Source organism: Schistocerca serialis, chromosome 3, assembly GCF_023864345.2.
Source record: "Schistocerca serialis cubense isolate TAMUIC-IGC-003099 chromosome 3, iqSchSeri2.2, whole genome shotgun sequence".
Taxonomy (NCBI): Eukaryota; Metazoa; Arthropoda; class Insecta; order Orthoptera; family Acrididae; genus Schistocerca; species Schistocerca serialis.
In genome coordinates, this window is record NC_064640.1 from 640,064,612 (window position 1) to 640,090,670 (window position 26,059).

A 26,059-nucleotide genomic window follows, 5' to 3' on the forward strand; every position below is an offset into this window, starting at 1 on the left:
AATATATGCATGCCTGTGTGTAAATATATTCTGCTTATTTTTTTCTGAATAAGTAGCATATTATGTATGCATGAATATATAAGCATGTGCTGGAAAAAATCAAAAAAGTTAAAAATATGCAGTATATATAAAAAAGATTAAAAATGGAACAAAAATCATAAACATAGTTAAAAAATTATAAATTAAGGAAAAAGAAAGTCTACCGTATTTGTCTCTTTTGAACTTCATGTGCGTGTGTGTGTGTGTGTGTGTGTGTGTGTGTGTGTGTGTGTGTGTGAGTGCATGTGGAAATAGATTATTTTTTAAGCTTCACCTACTGCTAGCTGTCCTAGTCATACTAGTTTTAAGTGTGCGTTCCACCCAGTTCATTTTAGTGCAATTGCTTGGGATGAACATTTTAGGGCCATTCGCTTCATTGTGTTATTAAATTATATCAGCTGACTGAGGTGGAAAATGTTTAGGGCACCTAGTTCAACGCACGAATTAAGTCTTCTGTTTGGGTGGAACTTCACTAGTAATGGTATCAGTGTGAGAGAAACTATACGTCTGCAATAGCTGTAACCAGTACTGCAATGTAAAGTACAAAAAAATTATCAATCAGTACTATTATTTTTAAAAAGTATGAACTGAAAACAAAAAATCAAACATTTACAAGAACTGTGAATTTAAAAGCAGTATTACTTCGTGTACCGTAAAAGGAACAAGATTTGTGGATGTAAAGCTGTATTACTACTATGAGTATTTATGTCTGAATAAAATGTTGTTATTCGTTGCCGTACGTCTCTGTTGTCATCTCACAGTTGAGGTGTGTCTGCTGATTGTAATCATGTATTCGAGCCCCACTTGTCGGTTTGTGAATCAGTATAATCATTCCTTCGACGAAGTCTACAGAGAGCGGCACCATGGGTGACATAAGCTCCTGATAGATGTCCGTCAACTTTGGAGCCAGTACGTACTGAAAAGTTTTATAATACTGCACAGGGAATCTGTCAGAGCCAGGATACTTCTTTGACGATCCTTTACCTATGGCGTCGATAAGTTCATCTTCCGCAATTTTGTCCATGAGTTCAGTTTGTAAGTCCTATGGAACAGTGCCATAAGCCAGTTACGAGATTCATGTCATCATTGGGTCAGAACATTGAGCAGAATAAAGTCGTGCGTAATGGTCGAAGAAGGTTGCACCAATACCACCTTGCTTGGTGAGGCGTCGTCTGCAGTAGTGATGGATTGTATCGGCGGCCTTCATCGTAGTTTAGATTTTTAATGACGTGGTACATGGTGGGTCGTTCCGTTGCTGTTCTGTCATGTGTTTGCACTCGGACGATCGTCTTTCCATGTGTTGGCACATATGGGCAATGATCTCTGCCTTCGCGCGGTATACTGTCATCTGTAGTCCCAGCATGGGTGGCAAGGAGGCACATTCAAGAAGTTTGATAAAATAAAAATTGAGGGAACGTCGCCTCCAAGTAGCGGTCTCACGACATACGAAATCAAGGTTAATTATGGTGCAATTTAACAGCCAACTGACTGATATTGGATTGGATACGTTGGGAGGCGGCGGACACACGCAATCCTTGTGTCCTCGATGGCGTGCTGACAGTGCGGAGAAGTGAGAAGAGTGAGGATTAACTTCCAGGGATATCGGCTGCGCCACCCCTGTTAACGATGAAGGGTGATGGTACATATATAGGTATCATGATCAGAAAAATCTACAAGCCCCACCTCCGCGTTGTGCACTGTTACCACGAGGGAACACGAGACGTAAACACTGTCAATGCAACTAGTCGAGTGACTCGTAAAATGAGTGAACCCTGGCCGATTTCGTTGGACGTGTTCCCATGTATCTTCCAGCTGGCGATCGCTGATGAGTGTCCCAATTTCGGAGCATGGTGAAAGGCGTGTCAGGTGATCCTGAGGTGCCTGGGCGCTATTGAAATAGACCACTAATACCAAGTTGTCATGCCTGTCTTTAAAAAACGGTGCTGCTCCTTCCGTGAAGAAGAGAAATTGGTAGCAAAAGCGATTCATTCCAGAAGGGGAGTATACATTGATAAACTGGGCGCCTAGCACGATTACGGCCATTCCTCTGGCATCAAGGAGATACCATAGTTCGTCCACCTCAAGGCCCTCTCTGAGGAGAACAGCGACGCCGCCGATAGTTAGTGAGGCGTGGGACACATGAGCCGCACAACCATAAATACCCAGCAACAACTTCATATATTTCCGGATGGTGTTAACGTTGATGGTCACTACGCGATAGGTCCATTTATCGCCTCCTGTAGTGGGGCCTCTGTCAGCCTCACCGTAAATGTTGTGACCTGTCACCTGCAGACCGTGTCCGTGCCGTTGTCTGCTGCTACTAGGGAGGGGCCGAGGAGTGTGGGGAGACACCCCCATCCTTATCCACCACAGCGAGCATAGAATCTTCTTCAGTCTCGTCCGTCGAAGTTCACTGTGGCTGCAGTAGGGCACTTACGAGCTGGGAGTCGTTTCCTGTTGTGTACTTGAGATGGGCGCTGTCGGCGTGATTTGTTTGCCTGAGAGAGTGGAAACGGCTGTGTCGAAGAGGAGGAGGAGGAGGAGGAGGAGAGGGAGGAGGAGATTAGTGTTTAACGTCCCGTTGACAGTGAGGTCTACATCTACATCCATACTCCGCAAGCCACCTGAAGGTGTGTGGCGGAGGGTACCCTGAGTACCTCTATCGGTTCTCCCTTCTATTCCAGTCTCGTATTGTTCGTGGAAAGGAGGATTGTCGGTATGCTTCTGTGTGGGCTCTAATCTCTCTGATTTTATCCTCATGGTCTCTTCGCGATATATACGTAGGAGGGAGCAATATAATGCTTGACTCTTCGGTGAAGGTGTGTTCTCGAAACTTTAACAAAAGCCCGTACCGAGCTACTGAGCGTCTCTCCTGCAGAGTCTTCCACTGGAGTTTATTTATCATCTCTGTAACGCTTTCGCGATTACAAAATGATCCTGTAACGAAGCGCGCTGCTCTCCGTTGGATCCTCTCTATCTCTTCTATCAACCCTATCTGGTACGGATCCCACACTGCTGAGCAGTATTCAAGCAGTGGGCGAACAAGCGTACTGTAACCTACTTCCTTTGTTTTCGGATTGCATTTCCATAGGATTCTTCCAATGAATCTCAGTCTGGCATCTGCTTTACCGACGATCAACATTATATGATCATTCCATTTTAAATCACTCCTAATGCGTACTCCCAGATAATTTATGGAATTAACTGCTTCCAGTTGCTGACCTATTTTGTAGCTGAATGATAAGGGATCTATCTTTCTATGTATTCGCAGCACATTACACTTGTCTACATTGAGATTGAATTGCCATTCCCTGCACCATGCGTCAATTCGCTGCGTATCCTCCTGCATTTCAGTACAATTTTCCATTGTTACAACCTCTCGATACACCACAGCATCATCTGCAAAAAGCCTCAGTGAACTTCCGATGTCATCCACAAGGTCATTTATGTATATTGTGAATAGCAACGGTCCTATGACACTCCCCTGCGGCACACCTGAAATCACTCTCACTTCGGAAGACTTCTCTCCATTGAGAATGACATGCTGCGTTCTGTTATCTAGGAACTCTTCAATCCAATCACAGACGGAGACGGAGCGCAAGTTCGGATTAGGAAGGATGGCAAAGGAAATCGACTGGGCCCTTTCAAAGGAACCATCCTGACATTTCTGTGAAGCGATTAAGGGAAATTGTGGAAACCCTTAATCAGGATGGCTAGACGCCAGTTTAAAACGTTCTTCCGAATGCGAGTCCAGTGTGCTAATCACTGTGCCACTTCACTCGGTGTATTGAAGTCAGGGAAAGAAACAGGTGAGGGAAGCCTGTGTCCTCCTCCACGTTTCCTGTCCTGTCGGTCGTCCGGTCGTCAATCGGAGAATATGTTGACGGGAGCAAACCGTCTGAGGGCGTAGGGCGTTGCTTTTTATGTTTCCTCGGTGAACTCTGTTCCTGGACGTGGGTTTCCGTGCCTAAATGGGTGAGGGGTTCCTGTACCACATCCTCTCAGTAGAGGTCGGTACAGCCCTAGTGTCGAGTTCCATTGTCTCGTCCGAATCTCCCTGCGGAGTAGATAGGGGAACTCCTTCAAACTATGTCGACTCTCTTACGGTGTAGGCACTGCGTTTATCCCATATACAGGCGCACTCTCGGGGAAAATCGCCCGCATTTTGAAGAAGCACCGGGTCGGAACTGTGTTTTGTCCTCCGAATAAAACTCGTGCACTGGTGGGGAGCGCCAAAGATGACCTCGGTTTGAGGAAGGCCGGCGTGTACCAGATTCCGTGTCAATGTGGCAAGTCGTATATTGGTCAGACGATGCGTACCGTCGAGGATCGATGCCGTGAACACCAGAGGCACAGTCGACTGATGTATCCGAGCAAGTCGGCGGTCGCTGAACATTATTTGTCCGAAAATCACGCTATGGAGTATGAACGCACGAGGATTCTGGTACAGACGTCGAGATACTGGGACAGCGTTGTTAGAGAGGCCATCGAAATTCGCACCAATGACGACCTCATAAACCGTGACTGTGGCTGTAATCTTAGCAAGGCTTGGGAACCAGCGATTGGGTTAATCAAGAGTAAATCGAGCAAATGTATAGTTGTGGCGACCACGGCGGACAGAGCCATCACACCGACGTCATCTCAGACGCCGTCGCAATCTGTTTCACCGCGCGAACGTGGCGCGGGGCGCGGACGGCGGAGTGAGCGCGCCGCGGGCGGAGGGTATTTAAATCGCCGCTGCCGCGACCGAACCCAGTTCCCCCCGAGCAGCCATAGTGTACGGATCTCCGTGCCGGCACGTTCACAGGAGCTCAGTCCGTCAGTTCACCTGATGATGGCGACATGTATGATCGCCGAAATATTGTGCCCGTTGGACACTGTAGACCGGCAGTACACCCTTGGATATTTTGATTATCAAACTCAAGAATCACAACATGTATTTTTATCTGTTCCATATGTAACTGGTATTTGGAGTGACATCTCCTGACAATTATAGGAGCTATGAGCTGGTCAGCTACAGAGATGGGCGATACCTGGCGGGAAAAGCAGAAAAACAGCTGCCACAACTATTGAGAGCAGCGGAGCTAGACCAGAATCTACTAGGACCATTTGAAAAGTAAGGTCCGAGCGTTCGCGAAAGGAAACCACAATGAAAATCAAAAATGTTTTATTTGCAACAGTTTGCTACACCTTCCCACTACTTCTCTACATAGTCGCCACTCCGACTTAAGCCATTTGTCGTAGCGTTGTACTATCTTCCAAATACGCTCGTCTTAGATGGCAGCTGCCTGTGCTTTCCGCCACTTTTCTCCGCTGGTCTGCAGTTCGTTGTCTGTGCCAAAATGTTGTCTTCATAGCCAGCGGTTCATGTCAACAAAGATGAACATCAGAGGGAGCCAAGCCCGAACTATACGGTGGGTAATTAAACACTACGCTTCGAAACACAGCAGGGGCGACCTCAATGCACCTGCTGTGTGCGGCCGAGAATATTGCCATGAAGAATGAAATGCATTACAGATACGTTATGGGGGTTAGCATGAAATGAGGCGAAACCTCGCAGCGGGCACCCATACCTGGCGGGAGACACTATTGTTCTAAGCATCTTTTCGTGCTCACTGTGTGTGCAGGACTGAGAAGAGCGACGTGACGCGATCGAAAGGCATGTTAGTGACATTGCCCAACACATCTGTGCAAAGCTTCACATTTTCACTGTCGTTTCCATTTCACTACCTATCGGACCTTACTTTCCGCATAGCCCTCAAATACATGCACCTTCCGTCCAAAAATTTTCCATACTGGTTTTATTTCTGGCGCATAAGCGACGTCAATGTAGTATCTACGGTGGCAAAGTGCAGTAACAACTGTGTGCATTCGACCAGTCGGTTGTTCAAGTTCAAGTGTGTGTGAAATCTTATGGGACTTAACAGCTAAGGTCATCAGTCCCTAAGCTTACACACTACTTAACCTAAATTATCCTAAGGACAAACACACACACACACACACACACACACACACACACACACACACACCCATGCACGAGAGAAGACTCTAATCTCCGCCGGGACCAGCCGCACAGTCCATGACTGCAGTCGGTTGTGAGAATTCAATATTAAATAGTTGACATGTGGCAGCATGTGTACTAGACAATTGTTTTTTATTTAGATAGATACAACCTCCTCCTAAAATATGGAATGCAAAGAGCTTGCAATAGAAGATATTTGTTTCATAGTATCGAAGATGGAGTAGTGATCATAGCTCTTAAGGTATGCATTTTAGAACCCATGTTTCCTAGTCTTTATTGCTTCGAATGTTTGTTCCCATGATGTCCCTAAATATTGACCAAATGTCAAAAAAAAAAAAGGGTTCAAATGGCTCTGAGCACTATGGGACTTAACTTCTCAGGTCATCAGTCCCCTAGAACTTAGAACTACTTAAACCTAACTAACCTAAGGACATCACACACATCCATGCCCGAGGCAGGATTCGAACCTGCGACCGTAGCGGTCGCGCGGGTCCAGACTGAAGCGCCTAGAATCGCTCGGCCACCTCGGGTGACTGACCAAACGTCCTTGGCCTCGCAGTGTACATATTATAAATTAGTCTCCTGCGGCTGTTTCTGTCTGTATATTGGATCTCTAGGGATTTTGATACAGGTTTCACTACTAGACAGTCTGTTTTACAAGGAAGGTTTCATGTGTAATTTGTTACCACTGAGGCAGGCAAGTCATCCGGCCATAGGTATTTGGTGTTACCCATGCGAAGCTGCGGCAGATGGCTACTTGATGTACTATTTGTAAGTACACCCACAAGCTATTAGTTTATAGACATTTGCCTAGTAACATGTAGAACCCCTTTCATCCTGATGACGGATAGGCAGCTCGACTGGACTCTAGAAGTGATGATTTTCTCCTAATCGGGGTGCACACGGTAAACATTTGACACACTGGCTAGCGGTAAAATTTCGCCATTTGTCAGGCACGTACTATCTGATTACGATCATATGCGACTTGACCATCCTCTGTGTCCGCCGCTCGTGGTCTCGCGGTTGCGTTCTCGCTTCCCGAGCACGGGGTCCCGGGTTCGATTCCCGGCGGGGTCAGGAATTTTCACCTGCCTCGAGATGACTGGGTGTTTGTGTTGTCCTCATCATTTCATCATCATCCAGGAAAGTGGCGAAATTGGGCTGAGCAAAGGTTGGGAAATTGTACGGGCGCTGATATCCGCGCCGTTGAGCGCCCTACAAACCGAACATCATCATCATCATCATCATCATCATCACCACCACCATCCTCTGCCTGATGTCAGCTCACGTCAGATTATATGTCAGTCACGTGACACTCCCAAATGTTGGCGAAGGTAGCGCCTTCTCTCAAAGACAGTAGTTATCCTTAATTTAATTTTCTTCTGAATGCGAACAAGAGTTTCTCACGATGGTTCCCTCAGAGTTCAATCATTGCCTCATTTGTACAAATTTTTGTACAATCGCAGCTCAGTACAGAACTTTAACTTTTTTTTTTGGTGACAGTTAACTGAAAAGTACGCTGTCCAGTGGGTTTTTATGGCGGTATTTGGCATTTCAGAAGTATGATATCTTCAGTCGTTGTTGCCTTGTAAACTGTTTTCATTTCCTTATGAAACGATATTGGAAACAAAGAAAAAAGTTTATAAAAAGTAAATAATGTAGGACTTTAGGACCCTCAAAAACCTCGCAAGTAATCTGGAACATGCCAGCTAAAATGTGATATGAGATTTAAAGAACATGTTGATGCACGTTATCTATTGCTCGCATTACTGGAGTCAGATACTTTTTAAATAAAATCATCAAAGACAAGCCACAAGTTCTTTATTACGTAGATAAGGACAGTACATTGGATGTAGTATAAATCCCTGTTACTTATAATCCGTCTTGATTGCAAAAATGTTTATTCACATGACCGGTTTCGGTTCCTCTTGAACCGTCATCAGATCTGCAATTTCGGTTACAGGAATAAACAGTCCACACTCAGCAACCTTCACATTCATGTGACGCAGCATGTGAAGGTTGCTGGGTGTGGACGGGTTACTTCTGTAACCGAAATTGCAGATCTGAAGATAGTTCTAGAGGAACCGAAATCGGTCATGTGAATAAATATTTTTGCAGTCAAGACGGATTATAAGTAACATCGTATAAAAAGTGACTGCGGTTTCCCTGCAGACATTATGTCTGTTTTTGCAAAGTATAAATCCCTACTAATAAAAGAAAATATCCACTGACTGTTCTTAATTAAGAGACGGATCTGACAAATACTACCTTTCTGCAAAATAACAATAAAAAATAAAACTTCCACAAAGCCCTCTATAAATGTGATGCAAAGCTACATATTGGCACCAATCCGTACTGTTACGCGATTTCTTACATGATCTGTTGTAGTAAGTACGTCATGTGAATTATTTTTCACACTACCCATTATTTTGAGCAATGTGCACATAAGAAAAACTTTAACAGTATAAACCAGCAATTTTACTTGTACACAGCAAAGATCAATGCAACTTTGTCTAGAAGCTTTTACTAATATTCTATTTATAACATTCATGGTAATATCCTATAAGCGTTAGGCTGGTATCTGTTAAATTCTCACGGCGACAAAAAACAAACGTTGATATTTGCATTCTAAGGAACTCTTTATCGCCGCGTGTTAGTACGCGACAGTATTTCGACCTTGAACTTGAACTACGGCCTTCGGCTGTGATAAGTTTCATCCAAATCAATCAGTTCAGTGAAAGTGGAATAGGAGTTTAATACAGACGTGTTTTTGTGCGCCGCCGGAAGAGAGAGGGCAGTGCTCCTGACCAACTTAATGGAAAATGACGTTAAAATGTTTATAGCAGTGGAAGGAACGAATGAAAATGTGTGTGCATTTATAAAGAACATACTTAGAAGACTACCTTCACCTGTACAGCGCATTAGGTAAGCAAAAAATGTGCGAATTTCTTTCGTTTCTCTCGAACTTTGTATGTTTAAATTAGTTTATGCTGATGGTGTTACTACCTGTTTTATTTTCGCTAACATGCTGTCTATGTTATCATCTTTATAACCAGTATCTGAAGCCTCGTTTTATTTCTGTAGCCCTTCTGTCAGTAATATGTCTTTTTGCTGTCTGTGCATGTTGGAACGTAAATAGTACAGCTATCAATAAGCAACTGAGACATTCTGTAATGAAAAGGCACTCAGCATCACTATTAAACGCTATGTACGCACATTAAGGCATGATAGAAACTATAATGATTTCAACGTAACGTGACCGAAACGAATTATACCTGCATTCTGGTGATGAATTCTTCTCGGGTTATCAGCCGAGTGGTGGCGTCGTCTTGTCGCAACGTTTCAATGAATTTCGTACCCATCATCTTCGCCAGAAGATGATGGGTACGAAACTCATTGAAACGTTGCAACGAGACGACGACACCACTCGGCTGATAACCCGAGAAGAATTCATCAGTGGATTACGCCGAGAAAGACTGCGATCGCATGTATTCTGGTGTCTTTATAAGGCGAAAATAAATAGAACCTATCTTCGTTTCCAATCTTTATCACCAATCATTATTTTTATGACATTGTGACAGAACAAGCAATTTAACAGGTGATCTTTGTTACCACTCATAAGTGTACTGCAGCCATCTGAAGATAAATTGATATAGTACATACAAACAATGAAATGGTTAAATTACTTCTCCGAGTTAATGGCTCATAACTGTTTCGCAGTAGCTTACCGTATTACGTAGTCGTGGCTACCATCCCCATGTTGCAAATTGACAAAAGAGCACTTGAAATGAAGTTGTTAATTTTTCGCGGATATTGTTACGTCTAAATCACACTTAAATTCAAATCCAAAAACTGGTAGCTCATGATGTACAACAATTACAGTTAGAACTGAAAGCGCGTTTATTACGGTCACCAACGTACAGCCACAACAGAACTGACTTCCTGGAAGGACAGAGCAGCTATTTATACAAACACCGAAGATTCCAGAATTCTGTTATTTATATAAACATTGAACATTATAGAATACAGAAACATTACAAACTGTAAGTATTCAAAGAACGTTCCACAAATTATAAATTGTAAATAACAAATAACTGCCAATGGCTGGGATTGAACTGGCGACCCACAGCACGCCAGCCAGAAACGCAAAGCACTACGCCATAATTCATGCACCAGAATTTGTGAGAATATGAATCCTGAGAGTGGCAGCAGCCTTTCCAACAGCTGCGTGTGCAACAGCTTTAGTGATTGACTGACTGGCATTGCTTCATTTGAACTGCAACCAGCAGAAAGAAACGAGAATCTACAGACATTATATTTCCCGAGCTCAATCAGCTCTATTTTGAGGCTTAATGATTATAGCATCCTCTTCGGTAAAACATTCCGATTTATAGAATAGGAGAAATGGACAATGTAGCCAAATATTGACATATCTCTATGCCATCGGTGTTTGCTAAATTTATTGAAAAGGCCGTAAATATAAGAGTAATTCATCATTTCAGTTCACATAATCTGCCTGCTTGGGTGGAGGGGGGGGGGGGGGGGAATTTGAAGTCTTCAATGGAAAACCCCGTTTTTTATTGCAGATTACGATTGAATGGCAAAATCTACATACGTTTTGTCTGAAGCATCTTCTTCGTTTCGCCACAGATGGAGCTGAAATAGGAGGAATAGAAAAGAGTACACAATTGTAATTTACGACATGCTACTCAATGCCCCTTGAATATCCAGTGGCATGTGGGACCCCACCTCCGTGCTGCGAGGGTAGGACAGATCAGTATTTCGTAACTTCTTATTGGAAACCAACATATCGAGCAAGGGACTACTCGACGTGCTATTGTGGGCGTGGCTCGAGGCGAACGCTACTCTACTCTTCCAATTAGAGTGAATGTTCAGACAAATTACCGCCAACTTCAATACACTTAGTGATACTCTTTTCAAAAGACCGTACACAGGACGGAAGTATATCTACGGGAATGTCAGTACAGGCGTTTCTGATGTGGTCGACTACGTCTTCACGGTCTGTCGGCAATTGCTGGTACACCTTATCTTTTAAAAATCTCCACAGAAAGAAATTCGGCGTTGTCAAATCCGGTGACCTAGAAGGACAGTTAATAGAGCCGATCCACCGACCCGTGTAAACACAGTCTAATACCTCCCGTACATCAATTGCGTAATGCGCTGGGCAACCGTCATGCTGATACAACAAACGTTGTCGAACGTCCGGAGCAATATTCTGCAGTAGTACCGGTAGTTCCTGTTCCAAAAACGTTCTATATTTGCGTCTGTTCCACGTGCCGTTGATAAAATACGGCCCAATGGGTTTGTTCCCCATGATGCCACACCATACGTTAATCGACCAAGGATGTTGACGATGACTTGCCGCAACCAGTGTGGATTGTCTGCATTCCAGTAATGCATATTATGCCAGTTAACACTACCATTGTTTGTGAATGTAGACTTACCGGAAAACAGTGCCTCAGCAAAGAACGTGGTCGTTTGCCTTTGTTGACGTGCCCGTTCAGAAAACACTACCCGAGCCTGGAAATCAACACAGTGAAGTTCTTGATGCAGTGACACATGGTATGGCTGATACTTATGATGACGAAGTATTGTCACAATACTACCTACGGACATCCCGGAGTTGTGGTGGAATTGCCGGGCGCTTATCTGTGGGTTGCGGTGCACTGCCGGTAGTACAGCTATTTCATTATATTCTCCTGTTACACGTTTGCTTCGTTTCCTTTTGCCGGTCTATTCGGAGCCATCAGACATAAAGGCGTTCCCAACTTGTAAAAGAACAAGCGAGAGAGAGCTATCTCTGGAAAACGCTCGGCATACTAGGCGACAGCAGCCTCAACATTTCTGCTACATTCTACAAATCAGGATCATTTCAGTTCTTTCTTCTGTGGTTGCAACATGCATAGTCCACTTGCACGGCTGTTCTGCAAATTATAGGTAGGTGTGCAGGCCATAAACAGTCCGCAAGTACTGTAATGTTTAGAGCCGCTATCTGTTCTACGTCTGCACGATGCGTGAGGTCCGGCCGGAGTGTACTGCCTGGTATGATACGTCCCAGTTCGTTACATGGCCACGGTAGCGCTTCGATTAGTCCCCTGTTCGATATGTCGGAGGAATACAACGTTGCGAATGGGGTTTCCAATTAGAAGTCATGAAATATTGGGCTGTCCTAGCCTCGCAGCGTGGAGGTGGGGTCCCAGGTGCCACTGGGTATTCGAGGGCCATTGAATTATGATTGTGTACCCATTTCTATTCCTCCTATTTCAGCACCATCTGTGGCGAAATGAAAACAATGCTTCAGACAAAAAGTATGTAAATTTTTCCATAGAATCGTAGTCTGTAATAGAAAACGGGGTTCCCATTGAAGATTTCAAAGTTGCCCACCGCCACCCACGCATTGTATGAGGTGGAGAGGCAAGTTTGGTATTGTTGTATGTCCCCCTCCGAATCAAACAAATCAGAATTACAACTTTTGTTTGATCCAAATGTGTAGTTTTGAAATAAACACTCTGTATATACAGTCGGACGCTAAAGTCTACATACACCTCCATTTCGTGGCATATTGCGTACAGCCTGGATGCACAGGGGTAGGGTCGCAGGTTCGAATCCTGCCCCCGGCCATGGATGTGTGTGATGTCCTTAGGTTAGTTAGGTTTAAGTAGTTCTAAGTTCTAGGGGACTGATGACCTCAGAAGTTAAGTCCCATAGTGCTCAGAGCCATTTGAACCATTTTTTGCACAGAGGTAGACAAGCAGCTCTGTGCCTGCGTCCACGTCCACAATAACATAAACCAAGGTCTTCAGACCGGTATCGTGCACTGCAAGTGTGATACATGCAACAGTGTTTGTTTACTGCGGTACAGAAGTCAACATACACTTCGAATCTGTCGTTAGTTGCAAGAGAGACGTTGCAGTGAAGACAGTGCAAGTGGTGCGGTTTGTTGATATAATAGACGTGTATTGCAATACATAATTCGTTCGCGTAACATGGATTCAAAAAGAGCCGAAATACCAGAGGAGGTGAGAAAAAATATTACTGAGCTCAGTACAAAGGGCTTTTCACTGCGGAAATTGTTAGAAGGACCCATGCAAGTGTCCAAACCGTAATAAGAAATTACAGGGATCGAGAAAGTGTAGAAAAGAAGCTAGATGTGGATGACCACCAAAATTATCTAACAGGGAGCGCCGACACATCATTAGAAAAGAGAATGCGGATCCCAGAATTACAACTACGGAGTTGGTATTAGATGTCGCAAATACTAGTAGATTAATTTTCACCCCATAACAGTACGAATACTGCTGCACAATCATGGATTTGAAAGTACAACAGCAAGGAATAACCGTTCATAAGCAGGATAAATGAACAGAAGCGCCTAGAATTCGCAACTCTGCAATAATGATTCCACATTTTGGAATACAGAACTTTTCACGGATGAGAGTAAGTGTAACATCGTCCAGTGTGATGGACAGCAAAAGGTGTGGTGAAAAAGGAATGAAGTTGGAAGAAGAGAAATATTGTCCCATGAGTGAAGTATGGTGGTGGAAATATTCTTGTGTGGGGTTGCATGTCTAGAGCTGGAGTTGGGAATTTAGCATTTATTGAAGGTATTGTCGATAAATAGAGGTATCTCACCATCTTAAAGGAGAATCTGAAACAATCTGCGGAGAAACTGGGACTAAGAACAGACTGGGTGTTTCAGCAAGACAATGATCTCACGCATACGGCCATTGTCGTAAAAGAATGGCTACTTTACAATGTACCAAAACAGTAGCATTCGCCTCCCCAGTCACCAGACATTAACCTAATTGAACATCTTTCAGGAAAACTAAAGCGTAGGATAAAAAAATACAGCATCGAAAAAAAGATGATTTAAAAGCAGCCTTAGTGAAAGAATAGAATAACTGCTTACAGAAAAAAATTGGTGGAATCTATGCCTCGACGTTTGGAAGCTGTGATCGAAGCAGATGGTGGCAATACAAAATATTAAATTGGGCCTTAAAGTGAAGAACATCACAGTGTATGTTTACTTTTGTACCTGACCGCTGTTTCGTTTGTATTCTCAAGATGTCAGTATATGGAATTATTATTAATCATGCGGTGTATATGTTCCTTTTCAGTATGTCTGTTTATGTCACAGAAAGTGAATGCATAATATTTTCTTGATTGATTTTCGCTTCAAGTGCTATTTTTAGGGTGAATGTAGACTTTAGTGTCCGACTGTCTATACTCGTATTATTTTACTTCTAATTCGACAGGTGATTGTAAGATATTTCTATTTGCTTAACTGGGTAGTAAAGGATGTTACATGCAACATAGAGAGTATATCAAATGTTGCAATTCAAGATGGTTTCTAGAAAATTAATTGATGCAAAATCACAGTAAGACTCAGTTTTACAGCTTCTAGCACACAGTTCAACTGAAAATGACATGTTGATTACACAGAATGGGTATATGATTAGTGTGTCTGAACAGTCCAAATTCCTAGGTTTTCACACAGATGGTAAACTGTAATGGAAAGCCCATTTTCAGGATCTTGTTCAAAAACTTCATTCTGCTATATTTACCATTAGAACAGTATCTGAAATAAGCGATATTCCAACACGGAAATTTGTCTACTTCGCTTATTTTCATTCTTCTATGACATACGGTATTATATTCTGGGGCAAATCTTCTCATTCATTTGGCTCAGAAAAGAGAAGTTCCACCAATATATGGTGTAAGTTCATGAACCTCTTGGGGTTCCTTGTTAAGAGGTTAAGGAGTCTGGGAATTCAGACAGTGGCCTCTCAAAAAATTATATATATATATATATATATATATATAATCTCGTTAACAATATGAGCTTGTTCCCAAATTTTATCCTATCTGTCATTAACGTGTCTGATGTTAATGTCGTGTACCGGCTCGTTCCATGACCAAATATGTGGTCCTCAGTTTGGCCATACAAAACTAGATGTGTGAAATAAAAAAATAAATAAAATATTCCCCTTTTAGTTGTCAAGATGTTGGCGTCATAAAAAAGAAAACAGAACATCCATTGATCTGAGCGTAGAACGTTACATCCATTAATTGATAGTTAGGTTAGATCATTTTGTAAGAGGAGTATGTAGACTAAAGTTAGGTATAGCGGGAATTAGTGAAGTACGGTGATAGGAAGAAAAGGACTAGTGATTAGGTGAGTACAGATTTATCAACACAAAATCCAATAAGGAAAATACAGGAGTAAGTGCAACTATAAAAAAGAAAATACGAATGCAGGTAAACTACCATGAGAAATGCAGTGACAGGACTACCGTAGTCGCCGGCCGCGGTGGTCTCGCGGTTCTAGGCGCGACTGCTACGGTCGCAGGTTCGAATCTTGCCTCGGGCATGGATGTGTGTGATGTCCTTAGGTTAGTTAGGTTTAAGTAGTTCCAAGTTCTAGGGGACTGATGACCACAGTTAAGTCCCATAGTGCTCAGAGCCATTTGACTACCGTAGTCAAAACAGATACAAAGCTAACAATCAACACAGCGGTAAATGCTTCCATGAAAACTAACTCTGCAAATGGCGAAGGGAGTGAAGGAAAGTATAATGAGACCATAAAATTTATTCAAAAAGATAAGAGAGAACATGGACTGGGTGGAGTGGAGGGGGAAGGGAACGAATAGAAGGGGAAGCTGCTTGGTAGAATTGTGTACATAGCACAATTTAATCATTGCTAACTTGTGGTATAAGAATCATGAAAGAAGGCTGTATTCGTCGAAGAGACACCGGAAGGTTTCAGATAGATTACGTAAAGTTAAGATGATGATTTCGATACCAGATTTTCGGCTGTAAAACATTTCTAGGGGCAGAACTGGACTGTGGCCATATTTTTTTTGCTTATTAACTGCAGATTAAAACCAAAGAAATTGCAGACGGTAGATAATTGGAGATGCCGGACTTGGGTATATTGAAAGAACCAGAAGTTGTTCAAAGGTTCAAAGGGCGCATTGGGTAACGATTGAATGAAACATGTGAAAGGAATACAATAGAAGAGTAATGGGACGCTATGAAGGATGAAAGACTAACGACAACAGAGGATCAGACAGACAAAGCCCAGCAGAAGTCTTTGGGTAACACATGACAACATGAATTCAATCGGGAAAAGGAGAAAATATAAAAATGTAGCAAATGAAACAGCAAAAGGGAATACAGACAATTAAAAATAAGATTGACCGAAAGTGCAAAACGCCGAAGCAGTTATAGCTAGAGGTGGAATGCAAAACTGTAGACGCATGAGTGACAATAGGAAAGATGGATGCCACCTACAGGAGAATTAGACAGACATTTGAACAAAAGATAAGCACTTGGACGAGTATTAAGAGCTCAAATTGCAAGTATGGAAAGAAGGATGGCAGAAAGGTAGAGGAAGTATATAGAAGGTTTGTGCAGTGGAAACGAACTTGTAGAGAGGGAAGAGGAAGTAGATGAAGATGAGATGGCAGATATGATACTGCGAGAAGAATTTGAGACAACAAGAAAAGACTAAAGTGTAAACATGGACTCTGGAGCAGTCGACATTTCCTGAGAATTATTGAGAGCATTGGGAGAGCCATTCATAAGAAACTAGTCCGCCTGGTGTGCAAAATATGAGGGAGGCAAAATACCTTCAGACTTCAAGAAGAAAGTAATAGTACGAGTTCCAAACTAGTTACACAACTAACATTTTAATAAGTCATAGTTTCAAAATACTAACACAAATTATTATCAGAAGAATGGAAAAACTAGTAGACACAGACATCTGGGAAATATGTTTGAGTTTGGGAGAAATTTAAGAACACGTGATTTAATTCTGACACAATGCACATGATAGACTGAAGAGACGCAAACCTACGTTTACTTCTTTTGTAGATTTAGAAGAAGCATTTGACAATATTTACTGGAATACACTTTGAAATTATGAAGGTAACAGGTATAAAATACAGAGAGCTTGAAGCTATGTACAAGTTGTACAAAAATCAGATTAGAGTTATATGAGCAGAAGAGGACGAAAAAGAAGTAGTAGTTGAGAGGGGAGTGCGGAGGGCTGTAGTTTATCTCAGACGTTACTCAATCTGTACTTCGAGCAAACAGTAAAGGAAACCAATTAGAAATTTTCAATAGACATTTAAGTTCACGGAGAAGCAAGAAGGACTTGAGGACTGGCTGATAACCTTGTAATTCTGTCACAGGCGACAAAGGACTTGGAATATCATTTTGACGGAATCGTTATTCACTTGAAAAGAATTTATATGATGAAAATCAAGAAACACTCGACTAGGAGAGTAATGGAAAATAATAAAGTTAAATCAGGCAATGCTGAGGGAACTAGATTACGAGAGGGCAATGGCAGAAGTACAGAATATGTGAACGTAGTTGGAAATACTGAGGAAAGCATTTCTGAAAACTAAATTAATTATTAAAATCGCATATAAATTTACATGTAATGAATTCTCCTTTGGATATATATCTCTGGAGCGTAGCGTTGTACGGCAATAAAACATGGAATGAACAGCTGAGACAAGAATAAAATTGGAGGAATTGGGACTAACTGTTAATCTCGTAACGTGAGGAAGTGTGAGGGATAAAAATGGTAAAGGGAGACCAACGCTTGACTACAGTAAGCAAGTTCAAATGGATGAAGGTTGCGGTAGTTATGTAGAGATGAAAATGGTTGCACAGAACAGACTAGCCGGGAGTTGCATCAAATAGTCTTCCTTGTTCCAAGAATGAAATTTTCAGTCTGCAGCGGAGTGTGCACTGTTATGAAACTTCCTGGCAGATTAAAACTGCCGGACCGAGACTCGAACTCAGCACCTTTGTCTTTCGCGGGCAAGTGCTCTGCCAACTGAGCTACCCAAGCGCGACTCACGCACCGACCTCACAGCTTTACTTCTGCCAGTACCTCGTCTCCTACCTTCCAAACTTTACAGAAGCTCTCCTGCGAACCTTGCGGAACTAGCACTCCTGAAAGAAAGGATATTGCGGAGACCTGGCTTAACCACAGCCTGGGGAATGTTTCCAGAATGAGATTTTCACTCTGCTGCGGAGTGTGCGCTGATATGAAACTTCCTGGCAGATTAAAACTGTGTGCCGGACCGAGACTCGAACTCGGGACCTTTGCCTTTCGCGGGAAAGTAAGTAGAGCACTGAGAAATAACGTAACTTTAAAATTAAAACTTCTTAGGACTTTATTCTAAATCGGTATATAGAATTTTACTTTCTAATTCGTTACAATCTTCGCCTATGGCTCTCCTTACACTAATATTGGCTTCAAAATTTTTTGGTACCTTGTTCCCGGATAACAGCGATCTAGCAATGTTATAAGTTATTTATTAAACACTGTCGTGGTCTCATATGAGTTGTTACTTTTTATTTTGATGCCGTATTTCGATCTACTACAGAGACCATCATCAGATTTACATTTCTTGGTGATCGCAGGAATCGCTGGCGTGGAGCACTCCCGTCCGTGCTTGCGTGGAGATCACTGCTCAAACCGGTGATCAAAATAAAAAGTAACAACTCATATGTGACCACGGGTGTGTTTACTAAATAAATTGTAGTATTGGCTATGTTCAGCTTTCGTAAATTATCAAGGAAGCTCATAAAACGAGAGAAAAAGAAGGCTTTTTTGTAGCATATATTCACAATCCTAACTTGTGTTGTGCCTTTAATTACCTCGACGTTCACGGGACTCTAAACTATAATCTTTTTATCGAATAAATACAGCAAACAGTTACCATTTAGAGACATTAAAAGAAGTCGTCGACCTTCCAGAATAACGAAAAGGATAGAGGGTTATGTGTAAAAGAAAAGAAACGTTGTATAATGGAAAGTACTCTTGATTAACAAATTACGGGTGCAGACATACGAAACTAGTAGTGATGTCTTACACTTTTAGATAATCAGTCTCATTTTTATCTACACTCCTGGAAATGGAAAAAAGGACACATTGACACCGGTGTGTCAGACCCACCATACTTGCTCCGGACACTGCGAGAGGGCTGTACAAGCAATGATCACACGCACGGCACAGCGGACACACCAGGAACTGCGGTGTTGGCCGTCGAATGGCGCTAGCTGCGCAGCATTTGTGCACCGCCGCCGTCAGTATCAGCCAGTTTGCCGTGGCATACGGAGCTCCATCGCAGCCTTTAACACTGGTAGCATGCCGCGACAGCGTGGACGTGAACCGTATGTGCAGTTGACGGACTTTGAGCGAGGGCGTATAGTGGGCATGCGGGAGGCCGGGTGGACGTACCGCCGAATTGCTCAACACGTGGGGCGTGAGGTCTCCACAGTACATCGATGTTGTCGCCAGTGGTCGGCGGAAGGTGCACGTGACCGTCGACCTGGGACCGGACCGCAGCGACGCACGGATGCACGCCAAGACCGTAGGATCCTTCGCAGTGCCGTAGGGGACCGCACCGCCACTTCCCAGCAAATTAGGGACACTGTTGCTCCTGGGGTATCGGCGAGGACCATTCGCAACGTTCTCCATGAAGCTGGGCTACGGTCCCGCACACCGTTAGGCCGTCTTCCGCTCACGCCCCAACATCGTGCAGCCCGCCTCCAGTGGTGTCGCGACAGGCGTGAATGGAGGGACGAATGGAGACGTGTCGTCTTCAGCGATGAGAGTCGCTTCTGCCTTGGTGCCAATGATGGTCGTATGCGTGTTTGGCGCCGTGCAGGTGAGCGCCACAATCAGGACTGCATACGACCGAGGCACACAGGGCCAACACCCGGCATCATGGTGTGGGGAGCGATCTCCTACACTGGCCGTACACCACTGGTGATCGTCGAGGGGACACTGAATAGTGCACGGTACATCCAAACCGTCATCGAACCCATCGTTCTACCATTCCTAGACCGGCAAGGGAACTTGCTGTTCCAACAGGACAATGCACGTCCGCATGTATCCCGTGCCACCCAACGTGCTCTAGAAGGTGTAAGTCAACTACCCTGGCCAGCAAGATCTCCGGATCTGTCCCCCATTGAGCATGTTTGGGACTGGATGAAGCGTCGTCTCACGCGGTCTGCACGTCCAGCACGAACGCTGGTCCAACTGAGGCGCCAGGTGGAAATGGCATGGCAAGCCGTTCCACAGCACTACATCCAGCATCTCTACGATCGTCTCCACGGGAGAATAGCAGCCTGAATTGCTGCGAAAGGTGGATATACACTGTACTAGTGCCGACATTGTGCATGCTCTGTTGCCTGTGTCTATGTGCCTGTGGTTCTGTCAGTGTGATCATGTGATGTATCTGACCCCAGGAATGTGTCAATAAAGTTTCCCCTTCCTGGGACAATGAATTCACGGTGTTCTTATTTCAATTTCCAGGAGTGTATATAAGTGAAATATACAGGGTGTTAAAAAAAGAATCAAATACTTTGAGAGGTTGTAGTACCCACCGAAACAAAAAAAGTCTAGTAAATGATGATGATGATGTTTTGTTTGTGGGGCGCTCAACTGCGTGGTTATCAGCGCCCGTACAATTATCCAATCTTTGCTCAGTCCAATTTCGCCACTTTCCTGGATGATGATGAAAATGATGAGGACAACACAAACACCCAGTCATCTCGAGGCAGGTGAAAATCCCTGACCCCGCCGGGAATCGAACCCGGGACCCCGTGCTCGGGAAGCGAGAACGCTACCGCGAGACCACGAGCGGCGGACAAGTCTAGTAAATATGAGCACTTGTTCAATAGAAGAGATGTGTCTCACAGTGTCGAAGATGAACAAGTGCTCATAGCGCTTCAGGTATGCATTTTAGAGTCCATGTTTACAGACATTTCTTCTTGTTTCGGTGTGTACTACAACCTCTCAAAATATTCGACACTTTTCTAACCTTCTGTATAAGTGAACGACGTGATTTGAATACTCCAATAATTCGTGAACAGTTGTAAGTGTCGAAACTAAGCTTCTCGCAAATGATAAATTAATTTGCTATTTTAGTAGCACATCCATCTTTCTATCTACCGAGATACTGAAGCAATCACTTTTTTTTTAGAACGACTTACCTCTGTTAACGACATTTTAGTTTCGTCGGTATGTACTGTACTTCACGATTCACCGCCAGTTGGGTCAATTGAAGGAAGGTAACTTCCTCCCCCCATGAACCATGGACCTAGCCGTTGGTGGGGGGCTTGCCTGCCTCAACGATACAGATAGCCGTACCGTAGGTGCAACCACAACGGAGGGGTATCTGTTGAGCGGCCAGACAAACGTGTGGTTCCTGAAGAGGGGCAGCAACCTTTTCAGTAGTTGCAGGGGCAACAGTCTGGATGATTGACTGATCTGGCCTTGTAACACTAACCGAAACGGCCTTGCTGTTGTGGTACTGCGAACGGCTGAAAGCAAGGGGAAACTACAGCCGTAATTTTACCCGAGGGCATACAGCTTTACTGTATGGTTAAATGATGATGGCGTCCTCTTGGGTAAAATATTCCGGAGGTAAAACAGTCCCCCATTCGGATCTCCGGGCGGGGACTACTCAGGAGGACGTTGTTATCAGGAGAAAAAAAACTGCCGTTCTACGGATCGGAGCGTGGAATGTCAGATCCCTTAATCGGGCAGGTAGGTTAGAAAATTTAAAAAGGGAAATGGATAGGTTAAAGTTAGATATAGTGGGAATTAGTGAAGTTCGGTGGCAGGAGGAACAAGACTTCTGGTCAGGTGAATACAGGGTTATAAATACAAAATCAAATAGGGGTAATGCAGGAGTAGGTTTAATAATGAATAAAAAAATAGGAGTGCGGGTAAGCTACTACAAACAGCATAGTAAACGTATTATAGTGGCCAAGATAGACACGAATCCCATGCCTACTACAGTAGTACAGGTTTATATGCCAACTACCTCTGCAGATGACGAAGAAATTGAAGAAATGTATGATGAAATAAAAGAAATTATTCAGGTAATGAAGGGAGACGAAAATTTAATAGTCATGGGTGACTGGAATTCGACAGTAGGAAAAGGGAGAGAAGGAAACATAGTAGGTGAATATGGATTGGGGCTAAGAAATGAAAGAGGAAGCCGTCTGGTAGAATTATGCACAGAGCATAACTTAATCATAGCTAACACTTGGTTCGAGAATCACAAAAGAAGGTTGTATACATGGAAGAATCCTGGATACACTAAAAGGTATCAGATAGATTATATAGTGGTAAGACAGAGATTTAGGAACCAGGTTTTAAATTGTAAGACATTTCCAGGGGCAGATGTGGACTCTGACCACAATCTATTGATTATGAACTGTAGATAAAAACTGAAGAAACTGCAAAAAGGTGGGAATTTAAGGAGATGGGACCTGGATAAAATGAAAGAACCAGAGGTTGTACAGAGTTTCAGGGACAGCATAAGGGAACAATTGACAGGAATGCTAGAAAGAAATACAGTAGAAGACGAATGGGTACCTCTGAGGGATGAAGTAGTGAAGGCAGCAGAGGATCAAGTAGGTAAAAATACGAGGGCTAGTAGAAATCCTTGGGTGACAGAAGAAATATTGAATTTAATTGATGAATGGAGAAAATATAAAAATGCAGTAAATGAAGCAGGCAAAAAGGAATACAAACGTCTCAAAAATGAGATCGACAGGAAGTGCAAAATGGCTAAGCAGGCATGGCTAGAGGACAAATGTAAGGATGTAGAGACTTATCTCACTAGGGGTAAGATAGATACAGCCTACAGAAAAATTAAAGAGACCTTTGGAGAAAAGAGACCCACTTGTATGAATATCAAGAGCTCAGATGGAAACCCAGTTCTAAGCAAAGAAGGGAAAGCAGAAAGGTGGAAGGAGTATATAGAGGGTCTATACAAGGGCGGTGTACTTGAGGATAATATTATGGAGAAGGAAGAGGATGTAGATGAAGATGAAATGGGAGATACAATACTGCGTGAAGAGTTTGACAGAGCACTGAAAGACCTGAGTCGAAACAAGGCCCCGGGATTAGACAACATTCCGTTTGAACCACTGACGGCCTTGGGAGAGCCAGTCCTGACAAAACTCTACCATCTGGTGAGCAAGATGTACGAGACAGGCGAAATACCCTCAGACTTCAAGAAGAATATAATAATTCCAATCCCAAAGAAAGCAGGTGTTGACAGATGTGAAAATTACCGATCTATCAGTTTAATAAGCTGCAGCTGAAAAATACTAACGCGAATTATTTACAGACGAATGGAAAAACTGGTAGAAGCCGACCTCGGGGAAGATCAGTTTGGATTCCGTAGAAATGTTGGTACACGTGAGGCAATACTGACCTTACGACTTATCTTAGAAGAAATATTAAGGAAAGGCAAACCTACGTTTCTGGCATTTGTAGACTTAGAGAAAGCTTGTGACAATTTTGACTGGAATACTCTCTTCCAAATTTTAAAGGTGGCAGGGGTAAAATACAGGGAGCGAAAGGATATTTACAATCTGTACAGAAACCAGATGGCAGTTATGAGAGTTGAGGGGCATGAAAGGGAAGCAGTGGTTGGGAAGGGAGTGAGACAGGGTTGTAGCCTCTACCCGATGTTATTCAATCTGCGTATTGAGCAAGCAGTAAAGGAAACAAAAGAAAAATTTGGAGTAGGTATTAAGGTCCAGGGAGAAGAAATAAAAACTTTGAGGTTCGCCGATGATATTGTAATTCTGTCAGAGACAGCAAAGGACTTTGAAGAGCAGTTGAACGGAATGGACAGTGTCTTGAGAGGAGTATATAAGATGAACATCAACAAAAGTAAAACGAAGATAATGGACAGTAGTCAAATTAAGTCGGGTGATGCTAAGGGAATTAGATTAGGAAATGAGAAACTTAAAGCAGTAAAGGAATTTTGCTATTTGGGGAGAAAAATAACTGATGATGGTCGAAGTAGAGAGGATATAAAATGTAGACTGGCAATGGCAAGGAAAGCGTTTCTGAAGAAGAGAAATTTAACATCGAGTATAGATTTAAGTGTCAGGAAGTCGTTTTTGAAAGTATTTGTATGGAGTGTAGCCATGTATGGAAGTGAAACATGGACAATAAATAGTTTGGACAAGAGGAGAATAGAAGCTTTCGAAATGTGGCGCTACAGAAGAATGTTGAAGATTAGGTAGGTAGATCACGCAACTAATGAGGAGGTATTGAATAGGATTGGGGAGAAGAGAAGTTTGTGGCACAACTTGACAAGAAGAAGGGATCGGTTGGTAGGACATGTCCTGAGGCATCAAGGGATCACCAATTTAGTATTGGAGGGCAGCGTGGAGGGTAAAAATCGTAGAGGGAGACCAAGAGATGAATACACTAAGCAGATTCAGAAGGATGTAGGTTGCAGTAGGTACTGGGAGATGAAGGAGCTTGCACAGGATAGATTAGCATGGAGAGCTGCATCAAACCAGTCTCAGGACTGAAGACCACAACAACAACAATGTTGACTTCGGTGCTTCTGTTGACATGCGACTCATTGCTCTACAGTACTAGCATCAAGCACATCAGTACGTAGCATCAACAGGTTAGTGTTAATCACGAACGTGGTTTTGCAGTCAGTGCAATGTTTACAAATGCGGAGTTGGCAGATGCCCATTTGATGTATGGATTAGCACGGGGCAATAGCCGTGGCGCGGTACGTTTGTATCGAGACAGATTTCTAGAACGAAGGTGTCCCGACAGGAAGACGTTCGAAGCAACTGATCGGCGTCTTAGGGAGCACGTAACATTCCAGGCTATGATTCGCGACTGTGGAAGACCTAGAACGACGAGGACACCTGCAATGGACGAGGCAATTCTTCGTGCAGTTGACGATAACCCCAATGTCAGCGTCAGAGAAGTTGCTACTGTACAAGGCAACGTTGACCACGTCACTGTATGGAGAGTGCTACGGGAGAACCAGTTGTTTCCGTACCATGCACAGCGTGTGCAGGCACTATCAGCAGCTGATTGGCCTCCACGGGTACACTTCTGCGAAGTGTCAATCCTCATTTCAGTGCAAATGTTCTCTCTACGGATGAGGCTACATTCCAACGTGATCAAATTGTAAATTTTCACAATCAACATGTGTGGGCTGACGAGAATCCGCGCACAATTATGCAATCACGTCATCAACACAGACTTTCTGTGAACGTTTGGGCAGGCATTGTTAGTGATGTCTTGATTGGGCCCCATGTTCTTCCACCTACGCTCAATGGAGCACGTTCTCATGATTTCATACGGGATACTCTACCTGTGCTGCTAGAACATGTGCCTTTACAAGTACGACACAACATGTGGTTCATGCACGATGGAGCTCCTGCACATTTCAGTCGAAGTGTTCGTACGCTTCTCAACAACATATTCGGTGACCGATGGATTGGTAGAGGCGGACCAATTCCATGGCCTCCACGCTCTCCTGACCTCAATCCTCTTGAATTTCATTTATGGGGGCATTTGAAAGCTTTTGTCTACGTAACCCCGGTACCAAATGTAGAGACTCTTCGTGCTCGTATTGTAGACGGCTGTGATAGAATACGCCATTCTCCAGGGCTGCATCAGCGCATCAGGGATTCCATGCGACGGAGGGTGGATGCTTGTATCTTCGCTAACGGAGGACATTTTGAACATTTCCTGTAACAAAGTGTTTGAAGTCACGCTGGTACGTTCTGGTGCTGTGTGTTTCCATTCCATGATTAATGTGATTTGAAGAGAAGTAATAAAATGAGCCCTAATATGGAAAGTAAGCGTTTCCGGACACATGTCCACATAACATATTTTCTTTCTTTGTGTGTGAGGAATGTTTCTTGAATGTTTGGCCGTACCTTTTTGTAACACCCTGTAGGTATGAGTGACATGGCAGGCGACGAAACGTGTTCTCTTCCCCGCAGGATTTATAAACATCGTTGAAGAGTGCCCGGCACCATGCTGGAAACGGCTCCGTAGCGGAGGAAAGGCAGCAATTCGCCGTCTGCATCTGTACAGCGTTCCATATAAAAAAGATTCCTCGTTATCTTGATATAAAATAAAGTTATAAGTAT